Genomic DNA, 26,858 nt, shown 5'->3' on the forward strand with positions numbered 1-26,858 from the left:
AAAAAAGGAAATCTGATTCTTCACTTCCTTTTACCTGTCATTATGCAAGCACTTGAGCTGGTATTTCCAGTTTGCTCTTGTAGGGTTGCACACGAAGCCTGAGCTACTGCAATTGATCACGTCTCTGTRGGAGATGTAGGAGGCTGTTGATCTCTCTCAATATTTTCTCACTCTCATTACAAAATAAGGAAGCTCCCAGGAGTCTGCTAAGTTTGTGCATGTAACGTTAAGACCGGAAAGCCTAACTGGGSTTGGGCACACCAGGCCAGCAAGTACTGAGGCAGTGCTGCAGCCGAGGGGTGGGCAGCTCCCTCGCTGCATGAGCCTGGTGGCATGGTGCAGCCTGCCTTTACACGCCAGCGGTTGTAGTAGCTAGGATGGAGATAGCTGCTTAGCATGAACGTGTGCTGCACYGACTGCCCTGAGCAACCACCGGGGACTGAGCTCTCCTGGAGGCAGAGTGCTGCTTGCAGGAACTGGGCACCAAGAGATGCTGATCAGAGTACTACTACGGGAGTATAAACAACCAGAGTAAATCACCCTTCTCTCCAGCACTGGGGAACTACTTCTCTGTTATTTTCTCTTTCTAGGCTCATTGCTGATCCCAGCAAATATTTCCGTTTACCTCCTCAAAAGTAACATGCCTACTTTCCATGGCTACTTTTTTCTCTTTCATTTAAGACACTGGGAGATTTTCTAATTAATACATTTCTTTCCACCTTGGTACCTTTCCTTGGTACTATAAATTTTCCATTTTTATTAAATTCCCACCTTTATGCCCCTGGGGACAGCTTAGCCAAGATGCTCTGGCTGCCTTGCTTATCTAGGGAGCTGTTTTCTCCACATCTTTCTCCAACCTCTTAGATGCCACAAACTTCCTTCAGTATTTGCTTCTCTGATGCCATTTAAAAATAGCTCACAGAAAAGAATTAGACTGTGCCGGTTGCTGCTAGAAACTCTCTGGCATCCAAATGAGCCGCCAGTGCTCCTTCGAGGCATTGGCTGCCACCCATGCTCGCGCGTCTCTGAAGGTGCCCCTGCCCGCCTGATGGATTGCTTCGGCTCGCAGCTCCGTAAACGGAGTCGTCTGCCCGCCGGTCCCGCGGCGGGGCGCGAGAGCCAGCCTGCCAACAGCCGCCCTCCGGATGCTGGAAAATAGCTTAACAAAACTCAGTGCAAGGCCTTGCGGACGGGGAAGGTGGTTTCCTGTTTCTGCAGAGCCTCTACGTGCTGATCTGGCGCGCTGGTTTCGCACCAAAGCGAGAGGCGTGCGTCCGAGCAGCCTGCCGGGATCCCCAGTGCACGGCACGGAGCACAAGGCAGGCAGGCTCTCAAGTGCAGCCTGTGTCTCCTGGGTTGCTAGGAGGTGACAGACTCATTTCTGGGCAGTCTTTTATTTCCGTTAGGAGTGCCCTTGTGCCGTAGCGTGTCTCCGTAGTGGGCGAGCAGAAGGAGGAACAGCGTTCGTGTACGTGCGGCCTTTTAGCCCTCCCTCTGGTCTGTGAGCGCAGGACCTGCCGCTGAGTCGCCCGAGCTGCSCCTTAGCGGGGTGCAGGTCTTGGGGGCTTTTGGACTGCCTGCACTTGCTACCACACCGGGGGCTGCAAGAAGGCCCCTGGTAGCCCGGCTTGCCCAGTCTGCTGAGGCTCGTCCCAGGTACAGAGACTCCTGCTGATCAGAGGCACCATTAAAACCTGCTGCTGCTTTCATTATTCGCCAGCTCCGCTTTGCCATCCGGCCGGTACGGAAATGTTTGGCTATCTGCAGGTGTGCCTGCGGCTCTGTCCTTGTAAGCTGCTGCTGGGCAGGTCAGGCCGTGCTGCTGGCTCYGCTCTCTCCCCAGGACAACACCTGCTTTCTCTGGCTCCGTGGAGGTCTATGGCATACAGCCATGCCTAACACTGAAGACGTCAAGTAGATTTATTTATCAGCTCTGCTCCGTGTTGTTTCTTGTGTTCYGGGGGACTTGTGGGAATTTTTTACAAAAGAATTTGAGAGGTTGCTTTCTCAGCCAATGTGTTTTCCTACTGCACACAACCTCTCAGTTTAACTTTCCCCCAGATGCAGCTTTTCTTCTTTTTGCAAATTCAAGCGAAGACTGATGTAGTCACAGGCCACATGTCTGATTTATGTCCTAGATCTCAAAGCACTTTATGAATGAGATGAGTAGCTCTTTTCCAGTTTCACAGTTAGGCACAGAGTAACAACAYGGTTCATCCCTCTTTCCCTCCCTCCCCCTAACAAATCCTGGTATTCAGTGTTCCCATTAAAGCTCCTTCTAGGATAGCTGGAGCAAACCAGGAATGGGTGCCGTAAAAGGAACTGCTTTGAAGCACCGCAGGAGACCTTTTACCTCCCAAATATAAATTCCCCCTTTCTTTAGCATCCTAAAAGCAAGAATAGTTCAGGCTAAGAAGTATCCTTGCACCCTAACCATAAGCCCTTGTTTGAAACTGTCCACAAATCTCAACTTAGAAGTGATGACAGCCTAGAGACTTTTTATTTGGTTGGAAGCTTTTATTCTTCTGCTAAGTAGCAGCTGTGTGTGTGGTGGTAGCGGTGAGGGAGGCAGAGATTCCTATTCAGTACATYATTACCATGGGGGAAAAAACCCGCAGAAAAAAAAAATCACTCAGAAGAAAAGAATCCCCTGATATGCCGGGAAGGCTCCTTGCCCCGAGCAGACTCGGGCTTTCTGAGCTGCTGGCCTGCAGGGGCAGCTCCCTGCGCAGGAGCCCGTGTGTTGCTGGAGAGATGCCAAGGAGGCGGCGCTTTGGCCAGTGGGTAAATAGCGCTGTCAGCTCCCCAATCCCCCATCCGTCTCCCTTGCTAAACAGATTGCCATAGAAATAAATCAGAGGAAGGGAAATTCTCTGAGAAAGAAAAAGGAGGATTTAATGTACTTGAACTATTGCAGAATAATAGTGCAAAAGCAGTGCTGCGTGGAAGGGTTGCTAGAGGAAAGTCTGGAGCAATCTGCTCTTTAAAGGCTGTCAGTTGCTTCCGTACCTCATGGGWAGCGCAGAGAGCTCTGCCAGGCTCGTGGGCGAGAAATGCTGCTTTTGCAAACAAGAGGGTGATACGAACCCCAGCTGAGACTGCCAGCGTGTGTCACGGGCGCAGGAGGAGGGGGAACCTGCTCCAAAGTCCTCCCATCAGAAAGCTGTGTGCTGGGTCTCAAGTCCCTGTAAACCCACTTTAGGGCCACTAAGGGGCTTTGGAGGTGACCCTCTGACTACCCATCGTACTGTGTCTGRTGCATATTTTGGCCTCATTTCCACCAGAGTTGGCTCTCCAGCAGCTGCTCTGAAGCCACCGTGGCTACTGGTAACATCAGCACCTTTCAGAAGAGAACCCAAGCATAAAGGAGGACTTGAATTTCTGGGCCCTTGGGATCTGCACTCCCTCCAACAAACTGGCTTGTCTCAAAATTGAGTGGCTTCAAAATCTGTTCTTAAAAGTGTCTTCCCTGTAAACATGCTGCTGAAAACACCACCAGCTAGTGACACTTTGTCTATTGTGGTTTGTTGGCTGGATTTTGGACCTTAAAAGCATTTAGTTCCCCATCATTCCCCACCACAACAGCTCTTCATGTAGCAGTTACAGGTCAAACAGTAAGTACAGCATTAATGTATGTGAAATAAAAACAGTCCTGGTCCCTGTGTCCCTACAGAGTTCATTTAATACCCACCCTGATGGAGAGGTAATTTATCCTAGAAACGATGACTTAAAGTTTGGCCATTTGGTAAGGTTCCAAGAGGCATACAGTACATTTGGCTTGGAATTAATGCAGGAAAGGACTTTCAGACATTTTAACAGGGGCAGAACACTTGGAGGAACTGGAAAGTATTCTTGAGAACATTCAATGTCGCCTTAAATTAGACCATAAAAAGTAAGTGCTTTATAAAAGCAATTTTGCGCAGTAGGGTCTGCGTTGTCAGAGCTTCTTAGTGATTTAGAGGTTTCCCTTCCTTATGACTCCTGAAAAAATATAAGAAATGGGAGTCTGGCTGCTGTGAAAAATACCCTCATCTTTAAATTTGGAGGAAAAGCTATATATATAAATGTGATAAATATCTATAAACCAGAGCCTATAAAACTGGGAGTCTGACAGCAGAGGTGCTGTCTGTGAAGCACCATCCTGTAAAGAGCAAACCCGGATTTTAACCCTTTTGTTTTCACATAAAGCTGACTAGAACCTGTGCTATAGCTCTTACATTCCTACTTGGTTTGTGGTACTTGTTCTGGAGGATTGCACTGAATGTGATAAACAAGAAGGGAAAGCCCGAAAATGCACAGAAGTGGTTCATTTGACACAATATCACTTTTCTCTTTCTCATTACATCATTTGAGCCACCCTCAAAGCTGCCACTTCGTTGTTACAAGCGTTTTCTGAATATTTCTGAAAAACAGCCTTGGCAGAGTAGATCATTTCACTGAGGTTAAGARGGAAAGATGAAAAAGAGGGAGACCCAGACCAAGGCAGTGAAGAGACCACCCCGGACAGCCAGGGAGATCCAGAGCTGGATCTTCCAGAAAGACACTCCACCAGCGCAGCTACTGATCCAGTGCCTCACCAAGTCCTGGGCTGCCATGCTCTGCAACCCTTTCCTGAAGAAGGGCACCTGGGAATCGTTTGCATTCCTCCAGGCTGGGAGTGACAGAGGAATGAAAGCTGTTGGCACTGTCTTAGTCAAATGCTGATCACACTACAGCTACATTCCAGAAGGTAATGTCTAGATCCAATTAAAACTTCTTGGGGCATAATATGAGCAAAGGCATTCTTGATTTCCTCTCCGGAGAAGCCTACAAGTTAAGAAAAAAAAATAGCCCGGAACTGAAGTTTTCCAGAACGCACGGTTCACTTGCCCTGATCACCMAGTGCTGATGTGCGGACAAAAGCATATGCCACATGTGAAGCTGCAATTCCATGAATCACCTCCGAGCTTGACTTTTGTGGGAGCAGCTGAGATCAGCAGGGGTTGTGCTCTGGCACTGATGGATGAGCTGATAGGCAAAGCAACCTGCTCCTGTTTAGGGACTCTGGCCGTGGTAAGGAACAGGCACCGGTGCTCCTCGGCTGCTCAGTACAAGCAGAAACAAAACAGGGCAGCTAAGTGGTTCGGATGGAAGTGCATAAAACCCGGGGAAGTGACTGGCATCCGACTGCAATAGTTTTTGCACCATAAACTGCACACAGCTGTGGATGCTTGTGGATGGAACGGACAGGCTCCTATGTGTCTGCTCTCCAAGACTGAAAAGAGCAGCAGATTTGTCTCCTATGAGGCATGTTTTGTGTCAGAATATCAGGACACTAAAGGGTATCTGTGTGTTGGTGCTCACCTCTGAAGAAGTGCAGCTTTATTACCACTTTGTGCTCACTGTTGAGTCAGGAGAAGGAAGGGAAGGACTATGGTCATATGGCCATACTTTTTTTTTTTTTTTTTTTTTTAAGTGCAATGGGCATTACACGTTGTCTATATGAGTGTTTTCTGTGTGGTCTTCACGGTGTATTATACTCCAGGTTTGAGTTGAGAGGCACATGCGAAAGACATCTCTGCGAGTGCCTTTTCCTTCATTAGCCCTTAGCTCTCCCCTTTCACACAGAGGTCAGACAGAAGAAATCTAATCTTCTTTGGACCCCTTTCACACAGGAGGTGGAAGAGCAGGGAAAAGACAGCTTCATTTCTCACTCATTTTAATAATCTAGGAGCTGTAATAAGTATACATGCACAGCCTACAATAAAATCCCGTAAGTACCTTTTCCATTGGAAATTAGGCTTAAAGCACAGCTCTAGACTTTTGTGATTCTTCTGTTACCATTTACCTGTCTCTGTGAATCAGATTGAATTCCCTGGAGCAGATTTTTGTATTTTTTACAGCACTGCATACATTTTTCCTTGATAAATGAACAGATGACGCTGCAGATGTATACTGAATGTAGAGGATCTTACCATCTCTGGTCTTTCCTCGTCTCTCTTCTTACCAGATCTCCAGGTTCTCTCTCCCTGCCTTTCTCCAGTGCTTTAGCTGTTCCAACCCACGGCACCTTCAGTCATGCTTGTTGGCTGGTTTGATCAGACGTGCACACCAAAACCAATCAAAACATTTTCCTGACAAGCAGAGAAATTATGTCTGTAACAACTTTATCCATCAATAATATATTCAAACAAGTCACAAGGACACTTCAGGCATAAAACACCGTGAAGAATCTCTGACAGCAGGAAATAACAGGCTTTTCTAAATCAATCCTCTGGGAGAAAACTCTGTCGCGTAGGACTTTCCAGCTGGTCGGTTCCTGGATGACTCCATCACTGTTTGGCACTGCGGGGGTGCTGATCTCCAGCCTGAGGTGTGCTCCACCGCAGCCAGCCTCTGGCCATGCCTGGCTCACTTCTGCACCCCGACTATTCAGGCTGGTATTTCTGAGCCTCCTTCGCTTCCTGCTCTGTTCCGCCCTTGGCCCTGTCTAGAGTCAAGGGAAAACAACGGGACCAGCTTACTTTGTTATGTGGCCCCAAATTTTTATTCAGAACATTTTGTTTCTCTGCAAAAAGAATCGGTGCCCATCACACAGGGCCCTTTGCTCACACTTTGACGTGGAACGGAACAGTTTGTCACCCCTCATGACAGGGCTTTATTCAAATATTTGTATTACTGCAGCCTGTAACTTGTCGCACCGGATCGAGTCACAGGGCCGCGCCAAGCACCCTCCGCGGTYGGCTTCTCTCTCCCACTGCCCTTTACGCAGTTTTCTCATTCCTTTTCTCAGGTTCTCTGTGGTTTAGTTGGTTCCTAGCCATCACCACTAATCTGCTCTTGACCGCTCTTGGTTCAGCCTGTATTAGCCCCGGGGCCACCGGGGGAAGGGAAAGGGAAGGGAAGAGGGGAGGAGGAGATGCAAAAGCCTTGGCCGGAGATCTTCCCGCTGCTCTGCAGCTGGCTGTGGCACTAACGCCTGTACGGAGCGAGGCGGCGGCGCCGAGCGCCACGGCTGCGTGGTTGCCTTCTCCTCCCTGCGGCCATCGGGCTTCCTCCGGCAACGAAGGTTCGGGGCATAAAGTCTTCGAGGAGAGGTAGGGCTTATTTCAGCGAAGTGCCTGATCCGCTGGCCTGGTCTCTGCCTGGCRTCTCGCTTTGCTATCACAACACAGAGAAAAGCGACCAGAAGCCGCAGGACCGTGCAGCCAGCACCAGCTCCCTTGCTGCTCCCGGGACGCCAGCACGAGTGTCCATGGGAGGACGCTGAGGCTGAGCTCTCCAGCGGCTCCAGGCAGTTGGGAAAACAATGTGGAGAGGAATTAGCACGGGGCAGCGAGGCGCTGGCCTTTCCCAGGGGCGCAAAGAAAAGCCCTTTCAGAGCCRTTTAGTTTCCTCTGTCAGGGGACAGCCTGGGTGACCCAGGGGACAAGAGACCCACTCAGTCCTAGTGTATACCGCCTTGCTCTGGGTCAGTTTACGGTTTCTAAACTTTTCTGAAAATGTGCACACAGACAAAAAGAAAGAAAAAAGATCAGCCTGGTAAATGGCATTCCCTTCCCGTCAAGTGCTTAACGGGGAAGGAGAAGACACAACACAGCTCCAGGAGCCTTATGCTAATCTCCACTGACACATCAGGATCACAACAAGCAGAGGAGGAGCTCTTAAACACAGCAGCCAAGAGCAAAGGAGAACGGAGTGATTTTTATATCTCTAGGACTTTTGTCATCTCTATCAGGGTAGTTCTTAATTGTTATAGTCTTAGCTGCGCCTTATAGCTCGGTCGCTGAATCAGCATCTTTTCTGACTCATAACCCGTCAGTCCTGGCTGTGGTCTGCACATGGGCTGTGTTGCAGCGCAGCTTCCCTAGCRCAGTCTGGAAGGGCATGTTCACACTTTACGTGCCTGTGGTTCGGGACACAGGTTACCAGGTGCTTTGCAAACACAGTTTGTGGCGGTTAAATATGTTTCCAAAGCGTTGGCTTGTTGCTCTTCTTCCCTCCTGTTCCTCTGCCAACAGAGTTGTAGTGTGGGTGATTCCCAAACCATGTCAGTCAAACCGGCTGAGTTAGCAAAGCCTGGGCAGTTAAATGATTTAAGTGCACCCAGAGAGCAAAAGCACCTTGGATACAGCCTTGCTGTCACTGTTCTTCAGGCTGCTYTGGGAAGTTAGTGTCAAAGGCACCTTGCATAAACTCTTGCACTTAGGGGAAAAAATCTCTGACAACACAAATCTTTGTGAGTGAGCATGACAGCAGGAGGCAGGGAAGACACTGCAGCCCAAGCTGCAACCTCACACCTCTGGGTTAGGAAAAGCCTCTGCCCAGGAGCAATTTCATGGCTTTTTTTAACCATATTTTGCTGGAGTCCACGTAAATAGAGCAAAATAATTCTGCCCTGCGCTCCTGAAGGTTATGAGAGGAGAATAAAATGATAGCAGTTGTCCTGTCTAGCCAGTGTGTCCCAGGGAAAATGACGCCGGAAGACYGCATCCGATCCTGCTGGCCGAGGGAGAGCGTGGGGAGCCGGCGGCTGTCCACCTGCCGCAGAGTCACGCAACGGGCCCGTTACTTCGGCGAGGAGGTGAAGGGCAGGCTGAAACTTGCCAATCTGCATACAAAGCATGGAGATCGTGAAAAAGTCAAATGAAAGGCGTAAGTCAGGTGCCTCATGGTTTAATCATGAGGGCTGGCAGAGCTACGAGAKCCCTTGCAGTGAATGGTAGCTGCCTCTGCGACGGCAGTGCCTGCAGGGATGTCTTTGCTGGAGGGATCGGGATGATTCCAAAACCCCAGGCAAATCTGTACAGGGTTTTCCCTTTTCTTTCTTCTACTAGCATTCGTGAACATCTTAAATTAGAATCTGTGCTGCTTTCCGTTTCGGGGCTGAGTCCAAGGGCAATGTGAGCAATGTGTGTTTTGTGCCAGCTTTGCAATGCCTCGATTGCAAAAGTTGCTCTCTTCCCAGCTTCCCGGATCTCTACTTCCAGAGCTTTTCACTGGAGGGGAGCAAGATAATCCTCTGCATAAGCCATGCCTCTCTGTCTTGACCTTTCAGCCAAGTGAAGGACACGGATCCAGAGATGCAGACACCATTTCACTGCACAYGCACGCAGGTCCGTGGTGGGGGAAGGGGCGTGTAATTTTGTAACCTCCAGTTTTAAAACATGATGAAGTCTTGCTGTTTTAAAACCTCTTGGTCACTAAATTAAAGGAAGTCACACTCTATAGTAAAAGGATCACCTTTCCCATTTTTTATTTAATTGAATATGGTTTTTTTTTTGTTCAAAACACTGCATTCCTCCCTATTGCGGACCTGGACTTAATTGAAATTTCACAGTCTGAATTGTTTCCATTTTAATTTTGATCTGACCTTGATATTCTTGGGATGTCGTGTCTCAGCCACAGTTCAAATCAGTACTGTGAGCAGCACCTACAGGGATGCCTTCCTTCTCCACACAGGAACATCTCTGGCCACCTGCATCGCAGTTTGAATTCCTTCTTTTGTTTATTTTTTAATGCTGAGCAGGATCTAAGCTGGCCCCTTATATTATAACCATCTCCCTTGCAGTCATCTGTGGGGTCTGCAGAGGTTGAGATGGAAAATAAACAGCTGGAGGAGCTGCTATCCGAAGGTCACATCCCTGCCGCGTGTTCAAAACCAGTGGCGATGGGTGGCCGGCAAGCAGCCTGGTTGCTGGGCCAACAAGAGGCACCGGCGGTTGTTTTGCAGATGGTGTCCGAACCTCTTTCAAACAAGTCCTGCTCAGATGTGGCTCCTAAAATACAGCGTGAGCCTCTGGAGCTGCCGTGCCCTGGCACACTTAGCAGCCGGGTACGCTTCAGTGGCATTCTCATGCTCAAGCACCGAGTGATAAACATGCTGGATAAGGTCCGCCTTCCTCATCCGAGCCTCATAAAACAACTCAGAATGAGACCTATTTAACGCATGATGTCCTGTAGTGCGAGGTATATTTAAGAGCTATCTGTGAATAATTCCCATCCTTAATCTCTGTTATGCTGCTTGGCTTTAGGGAGACCAGCCAGCCCGGTGCCACGGCTACTGAGGAACTAGACGTCACGGTACAGCCGAGGAGGGACTTCAATGCGTGGCATTCCCTGAATCCCGGTCAGACGCCACTGCCATCGGAGCAAGGACAAGAGGAGAGGCTGAAGCGTCGGTCTGTACCACCCGTGGGGCGGCCGTCCCCTGTCTCCTGCAAACGCCTGTTTGCAGCGAAGCGGCAGCAGAGGACTCCACCCTGGGGAGAGCGCAGTTTTAAGCCAAGGAGGAGCTTTTCCGTACAGCTGACCTTTTAGCAAATCTTYTATCTATATTATTTATTATCATATTATTTAATGCAAAAGGCCACTTCGGCTCCRGGCTGTAGCAATTAGTGCTAATAGATGATTACACAGCAGAGGCAGTACATAAAGGCGGTGTTCATTATTCGCAGACACATGCACCGCTGAGATTTATCTGCTGTCTGCCAACCTGCTGCYGCTGACGAACAGCCACCGCCAGCCCGGTGCTGCTGCTCAGCGCCTCGCACGCAGTTGTCTGCACACTCAGCTCTTTCGAGATACGGCTGTGCCTTTTGCCTGTTGCTGCACAGGCACGCGTGCACAGAGCAGTAGGAAGCCTTCACGCAGGCAGGGGAGGATTCCAGATAGCGTTTATTTATTGCACGTGATGACTAGGGCTACCGAGATGYGGCGAGCCTTGCTGCTCCCACCGCTCTGCTCTGCTCTGCCTGGCAGCCCTCTGCCCCTTTTCCCTCTCTGGAACTGCGTCTCGGCTCTGTCCTTGCCTGGAGGAAGGGAAATGGGCGTCTCAGTTCCCAAAGCCTCCCCGCGTGCCTGGCGCCCTCGTGTCCCCGCGCGCCCTTCTGCACTTGCCCGCGGATGCTGTCAGTGCCCGCGGAGCTAAGGGCAGAGGCAGCGCCCGAGCCGGGGGCTGGGGCGGCCGGAGGGAGGCGATTACAGCACCCACGCTGCGGCCCAGCAGTTGCCAAGGGCAATTCCGAGTATCTCTCTCCAGTGACTATATTAAGCCTCCTAAATTAGGTGTAGTAAATTAAGTAGCGTCCTCCGTGTCAGGCTGCCTGGCTTTGCGCGGGAAGCGGTGCTCTCGATAGAGAKGTACCCGGAGTAAAGAGGCGGCCGCGGCAGCAGCGCTGCCTTTGGAGCGCGTCCCCGCAGACCCAGCGTGGCTGGCCAGGCCTGACTTGAAGCGTTCACTGTAATGACTGCAGCAGAAAGGCTCTTTTCCAGCTCTGTTTGGACCTGCTTGGTGGTCTCCACCCAGGGAGAAATCCCTGCATGGGAACCCTAAGCACCGGGTAAAACAAATGCAGTACTACAGATCCCTCCTGCCCGGAGTAACGTGGCTCCCTGCAGSGAGGCAGCTTCCGCCTGCTCGCAGGATAAAACACATCTCTCTCCTGGTGATAGTCATCAGTCAGACATTCCTTGGCAACAATTAAGCGCCATAAAGAAACGAGCCAAACCAAATTGTAAGCGGAAGGTTGTTTACTGGATTGGGTAACTCCAGAAGTGCTGAGTGAGGACTTCTCTGATGAATTCACTAGGGCTCTGACTTCCTTTCATTCTCCCCTTTCAGACAAACCTCTTCGTTTTGGGGTCCAGCCCAATCTGAAATGCTTCTTCGCATTGTGCGTTGCTGGAGATCACAGATTTGCTTACTGTGGTTTTGAATACGACAGAAAAAACACCTTTCTGGACTTGACCTAGTGCCAAGGATCTGGACTTGACTGCATTCATCTCTCCTTGGAACCTAAACCAGCTGGAGTAAGATTCCCAGTCTGCCTGCTTTTGTGCCTAAATTAAACCTTTTTGCTTTTGGAGTCTTTCCCTGTCTCGTGTGGTTCAGAGAGCACCAGCAGGAGCAGACGATGCGTTGTGCCAGTTCAGCCAGGTTCAGACTCTAAGGAGAATACTGCTTGTTTTAACCAAATCTCTGTCCAGTATTACTCCCCTCTTATCACATGCTTTGGTAACTGTCAGGATACCCCTAGTTCCGATGCCTGCCTTGTCAAAAACCCACACTCCAGCACATGCCTGCTCTGGAAACGCAGTGTCCTCTTCCTAAAGAGGAGAGATAAGCAAGTGCATTTCATCTTTGCAGCCATTCAGATGGGGCTGAGTGAGGACATAGAGGCAATGTCTGCCCTGGCTTTCTGAAGATAATGTGGTTTCTTTCTTTTAGGAAGTCRTCTGGGAATTACACAGATCATTTAATTTTCTCTTTCTTGATCTTTTTGTCCAAGATCTGCTCTCCTCTTCCCTCTCGCACATATAGCCCTCTACAGAGGAAACATAATAGAAATGAGTCCAAGAAAAAGCAGAATATTAAGTGACTCAGGAATCCTCGGGGGTATATCTCTGCTTTAACTGCACAGTCATTGCCAGAAAAAAATGTAAATCATTTATTCTCTCCCTTCCTCTCGATGTCTTTCTATTTAAAAATGTAATTAGATCTGCATGTTCCTTGTTTTTAATTTTACTTTTAATTAGGTATCTGGAACTACGTTGTTAAGGTCGTTCGATGTCAGTTTCTGGATGAAAATAACTCTATTCTATCCAGAGTATCACCATACTTTATTCTATTTTAGCTCAGGGAAATGAAAAAGCATTTGAAGACATTTAATACGATTTTTCCTTCAAATGGTGTTTTCCATCTAGACTAAAACAGTTCGTATTATTTATAGAGAGTTTGATAACAGACCAAAATTACAATCGTCAGAATTTCCTGAGTAGGAAAAGAAAGAAAGACACCAAAGTTGAGCAACRCATTTTATTTGCTAATTTACTTATTTGCTGTGCAGTAGGACCTTACATCTCCAAATCGGACCTGGGAGTGCATAGTATGAAGAGCTGCATAAACCTACCGGGAAAAGACACGCTGTTCCTAGCTCCATAAAGAGAGCTAAATTAGAACAAACTACAGCCATGATAGGTATATCCAAAGATATTTCTGTAAAGATTGCCTTGCAGGCTTCTTGCTTGTTTATGTAGGAGTGTTGATATGGCAGAGACCGCAAAAGTTATTGGACCCTAGTAAGATGTTACTCCAAAGAGCCAAAGGAAGACAAGCTGTTGCAGTGTTTTGCAGATGTCAGGCCAGAGGCAGCTTTGAAGCAGGAGTGAAGGAGTCTCTTTCTTCTCTCTTTTCTTTTGTGGCCACAGTGATGTGGACTAAGCTGGGATGCTGCACTGGAGTCCATCCCTCTGGCTCTGTGARCAGAGGCAGACAGCGAGTACAGATGGTGGCCAGCGAAGCTCCACCATCTTCTCATCACGCTTTGCTCCAGTTCCTAGATGCCTTGCCCGACTCCAGTCCCAGCCTTATCGCGGTCTCCACCGGCGCTCTCCAAAACAAATAACACCCRGCTCGGAGCAGGCCTGTCTGCTGTCTGAGACGCTCTGTGATTCAGCGGGCCCCGRCCTCCAAGTTCTGCGCTGCACTTAATTTGTTTTATGCTCCCTAGTGGAGTTCAAGCCAGGTCAGTAGCTACACCCGGAATTAAATGCGACACACTTCATGTCGCCACGGGGACTTCTAATTCTTTATGAAATACCACTCCGTGCAGGGCCCCTCTGGAAGGGGCACACACGCAGCTTCCTGACCATCTGGCCACTGCTCTCTGCAGCTCTTGAATAATAAATATAATCTGCACACTTATTTTATAAATTGCAGACACACATGGCCAGGTATATAGCTGCAGCTCCCTGCAGGCCGGATGGAGAAGACGTGTAGTGGAGGCGACGCCGGTGGCGCCGGACCTTCGAACACCGTTGTCTCATAACCAACAAGGCCAGAGCTACAAGAGTGCTGCACTGGGCATCTGTAAACCATCCACCAGTACATCCCTATTACTATTGAAGACAGTAAAATACAGGATAGCAGCAACCTTCCCCCATGACTGTTGAAGACCTCTGGATCAAAAGCATTACAGAAATGCTAGATGTCTCTACATTCCCTCTCAATTTGCACGGTGATCTAGGATACAAGGCTACTCTGTTCCCTAAAAAGCACGATTGTGATACAGCAGCAACAGGGGGGAAACTGCCCAGGCTCTTTCTGCTTTATGAAGTATAAGCASTTAGCAAAATACAGTACTTGCGCCTGAGGACTTTGGTTGGAAAGTACAACCGTCTTTAAGGAGTCACAAACTCCATCRCTACTGCAAGCAAATAGTGCAGGGAACTCTGCCTACACCTTGCACTCTCTGGAAAACCAGTGTTTCAGTACATTAATCTGTTAAAACAGTGCCAGCTGAAGGGCATTTAACACCAAGTGCATCGAGAGGGGTAAAAGGTAATCGCATTTAAATTAATTACATTGATTAATAAAACCTGTAGACCTGCCAGAGCTGTGCTGCATCTGCGGGCAGGAGACCTGCCCTTGCTAATCTCGTTGCAGCCCGTCGCTTCACGAGTCCCCATGCTCAGCTGAGCTGCCCGTTAGGCAGCTGGCATGTCTAGCCTATTAAGTGGAGAAGTATTCTGCTCTGTGGGATGAGAGCTGCTCCACCTGCTTGTCTGGAGGAGTTTGCTCTCWGAAGCACGTCCCTGATTGGCAGGGAGATAGGTGGCACTTGGTAACTATTCATTTAATGAGCTGATTCTGGTATTGCCCAAGCAAGGTGGAGTTTACATCACTCATCTTGTGAAAACCCAARAAACCTGAGGTGATTAGGGCCTCGATTCAGTAAGCTACTTAAACACGGGCCTGGCTTCAAGACTTCTCAAGAAACTGCTTTAAAGCAAGGGAGGAGGGGAAGGAGCTGTAAATGAACTGTGTTGTGCTGCACACTTATGGATCTTCATGCTGCTTTCTGCTGCTGGCAATGGGGTAATGTCTTTTTTTGATGTATAATGAAACAAACAAAGTTTTCAGAGAAATTGATTTATGCTGTTAGCTGGGAAAGTCCTGACAGAGTTTGTTTAGATGACCCAACTGTCTGGCCTGCAAATGGTGTATTTTGCTTCCTCTGTTCTCTAGTGCATGAGGTAGAAAAGCTGGTCATGTACTGGTAGACCTTAAGACCAAAACAAATCCATTAATAACTTATTTTTTCAGTCTTGTAGGATACAGATCCTATGACTGGTGTCACTTGTCTGTGTAGTTTTAAGTTGGGGGTGACTTTCATGTTGGGTAACCACAGGACTAAGGTCTACAGGACCAACCTGTGCTCTGGAGAGGCCAAATTTTCATCTTAGTAGCTCCAGCTTCATTATTTTGGTCCATTGCTCTCTGTTTGTTGCAATTGGCATGCAGATGTGGCTCGTCTATCCCTCTCCTTGTCCTGCTGGGCATCTGCCTTGTGCTAGTTTTCCCAGCAAGCTGTCTCAAGCTTATACCTCTTAATGTTTCCCTCTGCATGACCTCACTGTTGCTTCAAATCTCTCTCTTTTTTTTTCTTTTTCTTTTTTTTTCTCTCTGATGCTGGTTCTATGCAAAGCCCTTCCTTAATCCTTGGAGCTTTCACAGCCTTGTGAGTCTTCTGATTTTTATCTGTATGTTATCAAATCAAGGTACATCCTCTGCTTCCCTTCCCCCTCCTTAATCTTCTCTCTTTACAGACACACATAAAACTCCTCTAACCGCTCAGAAAAAGGGGTCTAGGAGTTGCTGTAACAGTTGTAGTAGGCATTATAGAAAGAAGAAGCAGAGGTCCTATGTTGGAGTCCAGTGACTGCTTGTCTGTGGGGGCTTCTTGTTCAGGAGGTGGGTAAGTTGTGCAGCAGGAGATGCTGTCGCTAAGCTGGAGGAAAACGTGGGTGACTGCCCCCAAGCTGTGCTGGGCGCTGTGTGTGTGCAGGGAGCCCCCAGGAGCAAACCCTGGGCGCTGGGGAGAAGCAGTCTGCGTGGCATGCCGGGATCTCCCCAAATGGCTCGTGGCCCCATTGGGAGCAGCACCGCTCAGTGCAGCGCTCTGGCTAGCGCGTGGTCCTTCCTTCCTTAGTGGGCTTTGTGCATCCCACCTCCCTCAACATCTGTACTCCAAAGTCACTGTAACAGCTCTTCAGCCATGCAGACCCCTGTACAGGAAGGGGAGAGGAGTGAGAAACTTATTACCCTGATCTCTTCTCACCCCACTTACAAACTGGGGCCCTGCTTTAGGGGCAGGATCAGGTGTCACGCATTCCTAGTGAATGTGCTATTTTACTAAGTAAGGATAGGTGAGTGTGAAGTTAGAAGCACTTGCAGGGCTACTTTCCTTCTAGAAAAGATGAAATTCTYCTAACTGACACTTAAAGTACCTGATTGCTTTCTCTGCAGAATGACATACAGCTTTCAATCACAGTCAGGCAAAGAAACTTTCTCCTTCCCCCGGTCATATCGCAGAAGCTGAATAGTTTGATGTGTCTTCTGTAACAAGTCCTCCTCCTTGCCTCCTCTTACTGCTCCAGTACTGAAGGCAAGTTTTGTTTCTTTCTGTGATTAAAAATAACTAGGAGCAGAGTTAAAACAGGAACCCTAAGCTTTCCCCTTAGTAATTCTGACTTCTGCAGAACGGTGGTGGAGCCAATGAGCACAACGTGGTGTGCAGTACCTTCCCCCGTTCTTGGAAGAGCTGAGGATAGCAAAGAGCCTTATCCTTGTGCTGTTAACTGCTCCTACTGGAGACTGCACCTCCCAATTATACCCAAGTGATTCTCTCTCCCCCCCTTCTTCCTTGTTTGTATTAAGCTTGCTGATGATTTGGTTTTGGGGGATGGGAGCACAAATGACTCAAATTCAGGTCACTTGTGACTAAAGATCTGAGGTGAAGAGGAAGGCGAAGCCATGTGAAGCAAGAGACTTTATTCATACAAGGAACAGTTCTTCAAGAGCTGGGTACCTCCAGCTTCATAAATTTCTAGGTCAGCAAAGCACTGACACATGAAAGATCAAGCTCTCGTGTGATAACAGCAGTCATCAGAGACAGGTAAATGCTTCTGCAATTTCTATTCATCTGTTACCATAAGCTAAACTGAACAYTGCTCTTTTCTGTCTATGTTCCCCTAGTGTCAGGGAGCTTTGGAAGGAAGAGACTAAATCTTTTGATGCAAAAAGATTACAATCCTGCCACTGGAATTTTTAGCTCAACTTTTATTCTGGAACAAGATTGTAACATACAAAGGCAAAATGTACAGCTCCATGAGGCAACCGCTGCTTTGCGTTATAGGCTGTGCCTGGGAATCGTTAGTGCACATGACAGAGTRCTTCAGGATCCCAAGTCCTCCTTCCAAGCTCTTCCCCACCCCCTCCTGCTMTAAGGAATTCATTCTATGCTGCTTCTTGTGTTACAGATCTAGCTTTATTTCCTTGTATTTCTTAAGCTCTGAGTAGTCTCTCCCTGCTGTGCCTTTGCTTTACCATCCAAATGTATTGCAAGCAATTGAGAACTCAGCAAAGCTTCCCTGGAGAAAGGAATGGTGACTGGAAGCTCTGCAAGGTGTTACCAAGTAATAAGTGTGCCAGCTTGCTCCTGCAACACAGGCAGAGGCTGCAGAGAATTGCAGCCAAGTCCTACAGAAGGATACAGATGAAGGAAACTACATCAGCTGAAGTGCATCTGGAGCCTGGGTGCCCTGGGAAATCAAAGTGTGTGTGGGGGGGGGGGGGGGAAGCAAAACTCTTCCTCCTCCTTTGCTATTGCAATGCTCTTCTGAGCAAGAAGCCTTCAGTGAGAGAGAGCTTTAGCCTGAATCTTCTGATCCTGGAAACGATGCTGCATGTGTTCTCTTCTCTCCCTAGAATTGCACTGAGCTGAAGGATCTCTGTCAACATGGCTTACCTCCTCATCACATCCACATTGACTTTCCTGCGATCAAATATTTGCACAACAACAATTACTCTCTGCGACTAAATGCCTCTCTCACAATGATGCTGACACTTCATTTCTCTCCATGCATGAATGAAGGTGCTTATCCTCAGCATTTTTGCTTGGGAAAAACAGGGTGCTGTAGAAACTAGCATCATCCTCCAAGTCTTGGGTCTTTAAGATTGCTAAATGATTGTGTCTGCACATATAAGATGATTCAGTAGTTTCTTTTCATCATCCTTTTTGGTTGGTTTTGTCTCCAACAGCAAATGCTTTTGGAACAGGGAATGATTAGCAACCCCTGGAATGCACAAAAGTTTTTTGGACTTCAGCAGAAAATCAGCTACTCTTCTCTACCATTACTCCAAAAGAGTTTCAATTTAATGATGTTTTAAAATAGCAATGAGTAGCTGGAATAATACAGGGTAGCTACAAAACTGCTTCTATCATCAAGTTGCAGTACTATATTATATAGAATGTCACAGGTAAATCATAACATTCTTGTGAGGACAGAAACATCAAAATGACCAGTGTCAAATGTATTTTAAATACTAACTGTAGCATCTGTACAAACACCTCTTTCCGATTTGTATTAGGGATGGTTCTGGACTTAGGACTCAAAAACAAGGCTTCAGTAATTGAGCATGGAGCATGACCACTCTGTAATAGAAGCGATAAACAGCTGGAAGGATTTACAAAGGGAAGTAGATGTCTGTCTGACACATCCAGATCCCCTTTTTTAATAGAGAAAGGGGATGAGAGGAGGTTGGAGGACAAACAAGCCCTGCCTTTCTGTTGCAACACACTCTAGAGCCATCTGTGCAGAGATGCAAGGTGCCCCCAGCTTGCCTGCAGCAAGGTCCCTTGAGCAGACTGACTGTTCCTTACTTGCCCACAACTGTCCCTGAGGAGCAAGGGAAAGAGTGATAGTTTTTGAGGCCCAGGTCTTGGTTTCCCACCAGCTGACCTTTCACAGGTTGTCCTGCAGTACAGCTCTGCCTCCCTGCTCAACAGCATACATCTTAAAGCCACAGAACAGGATCTTCTCAGTGATGGAAAATCAATCATTAGCATCTGTTGCTCCTCAATGGGCACAAGATGGGATGTGTCTTCTGCTTCCCAGTTTGCATTCTCGTTGCCCCAGGTTGGTAGAGCCATAAGGACTGTGCYGTGCGTCCCTGGAGGGCAGCCGGGGCTAATGGTGCGACTGCGAGAGGAGGCTGCTTTGCTGYCTTCTGAGCAGCTGCTCGGGCTGGAAACAGCAGATATCGGCAAAAGGAGCAAACTCAGGTTCCTTCATGCTTCCCCCTGTCTTCCATAGCACAAGGGTAAGGAAGAAAGACCCAAGACTGTCATGCTTATCTAGGTGGCTATTATGAATTCTTTTATCTACCTATTTATATCATGGCTTTATTTTACTTTTTCATATATTGCTTGGGGTTCTGATTTATCTGCTGAATCTTAGCTGCGAAGGGAATTGGCAAGGGCCTTATTTAGCTAACGTCCCTCATTTATAATTTATACACCCAGCTCTGTGACAAATTGAATTTGTATAACACAGTAAACAAAAGGGCTCCTAACTCTAGTTTCCTGTAATGGAATAACGTTATTGGAAACACACATTAAGTGGAACAGACAAACCTGGGGAAAGGGCTCAGCTTTCCAGCTGTAATTCACATAGGGCCCAACCTGGTTATTTTGCAATAAAGCTAATAGGAATTTGCACCTGGTGTAATTATGCCTAATGATATTAGCTCTTTCCCAAGCCCTATGCAGCCTTCTGGAAGTAAAGGGGGGAAAAGCTACATGGTGACAAACTGTCAGGAGAGTCGTTGTTATTCCAAGCTTCGCTGAGTGGAACTGTGCTGGAAGGGAGTAGTGGATCTTTGCTGAAAACCAGCTCCTGTGTTTATGACTAGCCCTGTCAGCTGGGCTGTTTGTCACCAGGGATGGATATTTAACACAGCAGCGATGTCCTGAAGACAAGGTGTTAGCCGTTGGCCCAAGGACTTTGAGCAAATATACAGTTGTCTTGGCAATATTTACTGTAGATGCAGCTCAGCCTGGACTGCAGCAAGAGGCAACTGGGGACTGGGCAAATTCACTCCCACAGAAAGATAAACCTGTGATCACTTCCCTGGAAAAAAGGCCATTAAAGGAAATCCCTAGTGGGCCTGCCTTTTTTTTTTTTTTTTTTNAAAAAAAAAAAAAAGCTTCACTGTGAGGGTGGTCAAAGACTGGAACAGGTTTGCCAGTGAGGTGGTCAAGACTGGATGTGGTCCTGAGCAACCTTCTCTAAGTGACCCTTCTTTGGGTGGGGAAGTTGGATTAGATGATCTCCAGAGGTCCATGCCAAGCCCAATGATTCTGTGATAACCAGTCTCCAAGTGGGGACTGTGTTGCTACGCAATAAAAGGAAGAGAAGGGGGATAAGTCTACCTTTGTGGTTTGTGATAACTGCAGCTACTAAAATGGGGCTTGAGGGAGGCTTGTGAACAAAAAAAAGAYCTGCCACTTTCTCCTGTTAACAATGTAGAAATTAATATCAGAGAGGAGAAAAAAGAGTACACTAAAACAAGACTGTTTGAATAGAAGCTTGGTGAATTCTTTAGAATCATTTTCCTCCTTAATTAGTCCTTAGCGTTTGTGCTACTTGAAAAGTTTGAGAATAATTGAAGTCAATTTGGACAATTCAGAAAGTTTTAGTCAAAGTCAAGCTACATTAATAAACATGTAGACTTCATGCTATTTTGTCTTCTTTCTGTCTCCTTTAACCTGGCTAGAACAAGGTAAAATGAAATGGAAAGAGATTGTAACTGGATAGAAAGTTTTGAGAAAGAAGAATATTGGACCATTCCATGTCTTCCTATAAAGTGCTAAAGGATTTGTAGAATACTTTACATACCGAAATAACTGATTTTTGAATCTAGCTATGAACAATAGGAAGGCTGAAATTGAATGTCTACTGATTAATGACTCCCATAAAAATCCATTCAARCTTGCAAAAAGGATAAGGAACATGGCCCCTGATGGTACTAACTAGGAGTGTACTTTCTTTTGCAATGTTATTTCTCAGTTTGATTTTCTCAAATATTATTCCTTTGAAAAAAATGATAGCAACTCCCTTTAAAGTGAATGGTGATCTAAGACTAGACACAGTTTCCTGGCAACTGCATGTATACTTGAAGATAGCATTAATGCTTGTCTATTCTCATTCATCACGCCAAACTATTTGTTTTAGTCATTCTCAGAGTCTGATGCTACACTGACAGTGAATCAGCATTTTCTGGTACTAGTAAGTCAGAACGGGTAGAGAATTTATTTAGAAGTCAGATAGCATTACYGGAAAACACACCCGCAGAAGCAAACCAGTAAGTGGTTACAAATTTATTGAAAACTCTTCTCTTGCTCTTTCCCATTCTTTCTCTACTTCCTTTCCTTCCTCTTTTGCTGCCTCCCTTCCTTCCCTCCCTCTCTACATTTTGTATCTCCCTTTTCAAATTAAGAAATCTACCAGGTTACCTTTTTTTTTTTTTTTTTTTTCTTTTTTTTTTTTTAAAAAAAATTTTTTTTTTTTTTTTTTTTTTTTTTTTTTTTTCTGTAATTTTTTTTTTTTTTTTTCCTCTTCCCTCCTCTCCTAACTGAAAAATTGCTATGAAGCTGAACTAGATGCTGCTGTCTCTGTAAGAAACCAGGTCCTTATTAGCACAGCTGAAGTGTTTTGGGTGCCAGTGGCGAAGATCAAAGCTTTCCCTGAACTTATCTGCAGGGCGTGAGCAGCTGCGTGTTTCCGAAATGGGCTTGTTTGCTGCCTGACAGCTATCGCGGCGAGACGCCTGGCCCCGACCCACCCAAACGCGTGCGCTGGTGGAAGTGCTGCTGCAAGGAGCCTGGTTGCTTCAGGCTCTGCTGGGCGCCTCGGGGGTGATTTAGGTCCGGATGTGCCCAGGGACGTGAGGGCATGCTTAGAGCTGGCAGAGGTGAAGGGCAAGGGGGCTGCAGCATCCCTCTGCGAGAGGCGCGGTGCCTCTCCCCTCCTCCTCTGCTCAGCCTTGTAGGCTCCCTCTGCTCGTTGTTGCTGCCCTCTCCCTTAGGAGCAGGCTGAGCCTCGCTCCCTTTCCCGGGAGACAAGGGGAGCAGCGCAAGTGGCTTCCTGATTTAGCACCTGCAAGCCCAGGGCAGGGCCAGCCCAAGGCGGAGCAGTTCTACCTGYCGCTGCCCCTGCTGCTGCTTTTGACGGTGCTGGCAACTGTGACCCTAGAAAGAGTTTTTCTCTTTTTTTTTTTTCTTTTTCTTTTCTTTTCTTTTTTTTTTCCCTGTCTGCCCCTCATTCCTGTCAAAAACCAACTTCTTCAGTCACTAACTGGAGCTGTTCATGCCCTCTGCACGTAGCCTGCACGGGGGAGAGAGGAGCTTGTCACTTCTTTGCATCCGCGTGCCGAAGCTGGGGAGACAAAGTCTAAAAGTGCATCGCAGACAGCAGCATCTGAGTAAATTCATTTAATGTCACTCCAGCAATGGCCCCTAGGGAGGCTGCAAATATACCTGGAAGCAACTGATAATAAATAACATATGAAGGTAGAAACAAAAATAAGCCTACGATTCTTCTYGGTTTGTGCCCGGCAGCAGCTTTCTCCCGAGGCGGTCGCAGCTGCAGGTTTCTGGTGCTTGGGGCCAGGGCACAGCTCGAGCTCTTGAAATGGAATTTGAAGAAACCAAAATGCTTATGTTGCCTGTAAGTGGAAAGGGAATAATTTTGATGGCCCATTTTTGTATCAGATGAGCAGGGCACCACAAACGACACTACTTATCTGAATTTCATCTCTCCTGTTTTTTTTTCCCCTCCATCTAAGGTATTGATTTCAAACCAAACGGAGGAGGATTTGGGCAAATCTCCAGCCTTCAGAATGGAGAAGAGACGCTTCTGCCTTTCCAAACCTCTGGAAAACAATATTTTTCATCTGGAATTCTCACTTGAATATCTCACATACAGTTTTGCCTTCCAGACGGTTGGGGCCAGCGGGACGTGTGTTTTGACCTGGCATGGCAGTCCCTGCCTGYCTGGGCTCGTGTCTCACCCTGCGAACGCGGTAGCAAAGTTGCTGTGCAGGACGCCACCACGGCCTCCTTGGAAGAGTTTGGCCTCCTGACGATCCGACAGTGTTCCAGGCGGAGCAAGCAAGTACTTAAAGTTGCTTGGTTACGTTTCCTTTCGAGGATCTTCTTTTATGTACTCTGAARCTATGTCTAGCTGTATAATCATTACCAGTCATTCAGCCCTGTTGCTCATTTCGAATGCTATTTATTGAATTGCTAGGGTACATGTAAAACCAGCAGGAGACCCTGGAACTGTGGGGGAGCTGGGAAGAGGAAATTAAAATATATGTAGAAATAAATCTCCTCTTTGCAACATTTCTCATTCTGCTTAGGTTTAAGGCAGCAATTGGATATGCTTATGTCCATCTTCTGCCTGGGCAGGGCAACTACAGAGTGCCAGCATTCAGGCTCCAAGGGGGTTATCTCTTTATGGTCAGTCTCTCCCGAGCCAAAAACAGGGTTTGAAACCAGAGCCTTTGCTACTAAATTAATTCTATGTGCYTACTTTCTCCTGAACGAGATGCCTTGGCTGAACCTCAGGCCAGATTCAAAAATTTTGCCTGGATAAGCCTCCATCAGCAGAAAAATCTCTCGTTCCTCTGCAAAAGGTTGCAAACACGATAATCAGTCATCCTGGAAGAGTGACTGATGTGCCATCCTTGATCTGTAAATGCACCAAGGATTTGTCGTGCCCATGCATTTCAGAGGACGTTTCCTGGATAGCAGATAGCCGAAGTTTTGAGTGGTACAATCTAGAGAAAATAAGGAGGAGAAAGTATATTTGAGAAGAACAATTCGCCACATTAGTAAGTATAGGCCAATAAGTAACAAAGAAAGGCAAACCACAAAAGTCTTTCAGGGATTTTTTTAATGTACTTCACTGATTTACTGTTGCTGTAAAACAATGTAAAAAAATCTTCAGCAGCAGCCAGTGCAAGAAGGACAGACTGAGTTTGCCAGCCAACTTGTTAGTAAGCTGTAGATATTTCTCTCCAGATTTGGAGTTTTCTTGGACCAAGAGGTCTGATTATTTAAACCCCCAATGCCAGCTTCTTCCTCCAGCTGCAGGCAGGCAGTGGCGGTTCATTAGGCTCTGGAATGTCACCCAGGCTCCTATCTAGTCTCAGACAAACTGCACAGGCTTTGTTGTACTCTGATGCCTCGACTTGTCTGTGCAGTTTACAAAACAAGAACAACTYGATGTTTAAATACAAGAGAGACTGCCAGTAAAACCAGTCCTAATCTTAAGCCAGCCAGAAAGTTTACAGGAATTGCAAGGGAAGGAGAGTGCCTGACAGCTTAGAAATCGCTTTTGTGTTAGAAAACAGACACTCCCCGTTGCATTATTTACCACTTCTCACCATCTCATAAATACCTGTTTGCACTTATGAAAACATCAGAAGTATCCAAACAACACAGCTGGGCATTTCCCCCACACCTATGAGGTGCCAGGGAGCTTTTATCGGGAAGTGAGGTCTTGGGGTGGAGGGGCTGCCTGGGTGAGTGGAGGAAAAAAGGGTCTTTGCACTGTGAGTGCCTGTTCTGACTCTTGGCGATTAAAAGCAGACCTTGCACAACTTTGAAGTTGAAAACTGCTCTTTGTGCAACTGTTTTGGAGCCAAACTGGGCTTTGAGTGGGTATGAGCRTATCTTTGCAAACTTTTAGAATTTACCACAAATTTTATTCCATGCTTTTCATATGCCATTAAGTTTCCGTTACRTGGGTAAATGAACTATATGCAAAATTTCATAGTTTCAGTAGGAAAACAGTCTCTGGGTCTTGACTTCTCCTTAACTTGTTGTCAACACACACAAAGGGATATTTAACGGTAGTGTTGGCAGATTAACAAATTGCCTTGGCTAGTATTACATGGGATGTCACAAAACTGTCAGGGAAATGCTAAAACTGTCGTCTTTAATGGTAGCTGGAAACGAGCTGGCCTTTGGATTATAGGGCAATTTAATCTAAGAAATGTAGGGCAAGTGTTGTTTTTATGCCAGATAACAAACCGTTTCTCTACAGTGGCAGKAAAGCTTGTGASGAYGGCAGCGGCYCKGGAGGTGCCAGCTGGACCTGACGCMGCATCCCTGGGGYGGCGGGAGCCGTCAGACGCGCCCGGGGGAGCCCTCGCTTCCCGCCAGCTCGTGGTGGGAAGTGGCGAGGATGCAGGTGACTGGCCAAACACAACTGCACACAGTTATCCAAAACTGAGAATTTGCTACGGGAGGAGAGGCTTGCTTGAGTTGAGAACAGCATTTTCCATTGAGCCTGGGTCAGTCYAAGCAATTTTTTTGGTTTTGTTTCCAACCCTTGAAAAAAATGAAGTAAATTTTAGTGTCCCCCATTTCTCTTAATTACATTTATTCTAAAGGTAGCTACACACAGAGACTATTTTACAGTATCTTCTGCAGTTTATATTTCTTCCGGTGGATCATTTTTGCACCATGTTATGATTTTCTTAAACAGTAATTCTGCAGAAATTTATCACTTGCAGTTCTGGATTGGTAGTTAATTGCTGGAGGAGGGTGAACCTAGGAAGAGTCCTATTTTTCTCAGCTAGTGACAAGACTGGTTTGTTTGGCTGATTCTTCAGGCAGATTATTTCCTAAAAAATGTAACTGCTGGCCTAGAGCAACAGTGAGACTATGGAGGAGGGTTCTGTTTGTTTTTTCTTTTGAAGAAGAGAGCAGCTGCAGGGAAGCAGAACAACTGCTTTAGAAGGTGGTTGATCCCTAACAAAACAGCAACTTCTTTCAGCTGATTTAACCAACCAGCACAAAACACAGACATTTATATTTTAAAGAGACGAAGTCATAACACCTGGGCTCGAAGTTCAGAGCATGTCCTGCCTGTAAAGTTAAAGATCCAGGGCACAGACATAGAGTTTTTATGAAAGTTTTAAGGGTTATTCTTCCACTAGCTCAGCCTGCTACCTTGAGTAAGGGACACGAGAAATGTAATGACTAAGAGGAGAGTGCCTTGCTTTTCCTACTCCGCAGCCCCTGGCAGACATCCTGCTTCTGCGCTGAATTGTTCAGCACCATGCACAAGATAAAAGTTCTCCTTCATCCATGGTTGCCGTCCCATCTGCTGCTGGAGGATGCTGCAGCGTCCCATCCTCCAGCCTCGCCTCGAACACTGAAAACAGCCGCAGCAGAAGCTGTGCCGGATGCCAAACGGTCAACTGTCAAAGTAGCACCAAGCAGGCTGGGGAGCCGAGGGAGGAGGTGGGARCACAGCGCAATTTACTGAAAACGCCGTCAGAAAGAGACAGGAGTGCTGTCGTCCTTCGACAAATCTAATTTTTGTAGCAGAGCACAGGTGGTTTGAAACCTCCTTGTCTGCACCCCAAATCCACGTTTCTTCTTACTAAGTGGACTGAAATTACCTCTTAATCAAATCTCTCCACAACGCAGTCTGTTGCAGTAGTTACAGAGAAGATAAGGTTTTAACCAAGTTATGCTTGAAAGCTACATGATGTAATTACTGATGTAACGTTGCTTCTTGAAGCAGGGGGGAGAGATCATTTTTCCTTCTCTCCTTCCTCTGGGGTTTGCAAGAAGCAATCACCTTTCATCAGACACACTGGCTTTAAAACATCAAAGCAAAACAGGATTGGTTGTGCTTAGCCCATGTTGCTTGCTCACAAGCTTCCCCCCAGCGCACGGTTCTCCCAGCAGGACTCGGCTGGGTGCTGCGACCGGCTCCCGGGGAGGCTGCGCTGGAGGGCAGCCCTGGCACGGTTATCCACGCGAGGCGAGAGCGGTCTCTAGTTTCAAAGTCACTGTCTAAACTGAATGGAGAGATCACCCTTTGCWCTTAGTGTCTGAGTTATGGACTGTCCCATGTGCGTTCTCCGTAATTTCTCCTTTACTGCCTATACTCAGGTGTGTTGCAGCAGATGCGATAGCTGCTGGTTGTGGGAGCTGATTAAGAGAATTCAG

At 47.1% G+C, this 26,858-nt stretch overlaps 1 long non-coding RNA gene across 3 annotated transcripts in view; it reads left to right on the forward strand.

The window, feature by feature from the left end:
- Positions 1-24,929, forward strand: part of LOC146589179 (uncharacterized) — a 107,580-nt gene extending 82,651 nt beyond the window's left edge. For 2 of the 3 annotated variants that reach the window (XR_014897281.1, XR_014897280.1), the window contains exons 2-6: positions 8,948-9,095; positions 10,014-10,160; positions 11,603-11,790; positions 17,750-17,915; positions 22,823-24,929. This is a non-coding gene — a long non-coding RNA (uncharacterized LOC146589179). The remainder of the gene's footprint in view (positions 1-8,947; positions 9,096-10,013; positions 10,161-11,602; positions 11,791-17,749; positions 17,916-22,822) is intronic. The other variant, XR_014897282.1, reaches the window with a different exon arrangement.
- The last annotated feature ends 1,929 nt before the right edge of the window (positions 24,930-26,858 follow it).

This window comes from Rhea americana, unplaced genomic scaffold, assembly GCF_003343005.1.
Source record: "Rhea americana isolate MKP2758 unplaced genomic scaffold, rheAme1 scaffold_48, whole genome shotgun sequence".
Taxonomy (NCBI): domain Eukaryota; kingdom Metazoa; phylum Chordata; class Aves; order Rheiformes; family Rheidae; genus Rhea; species Rhea americana.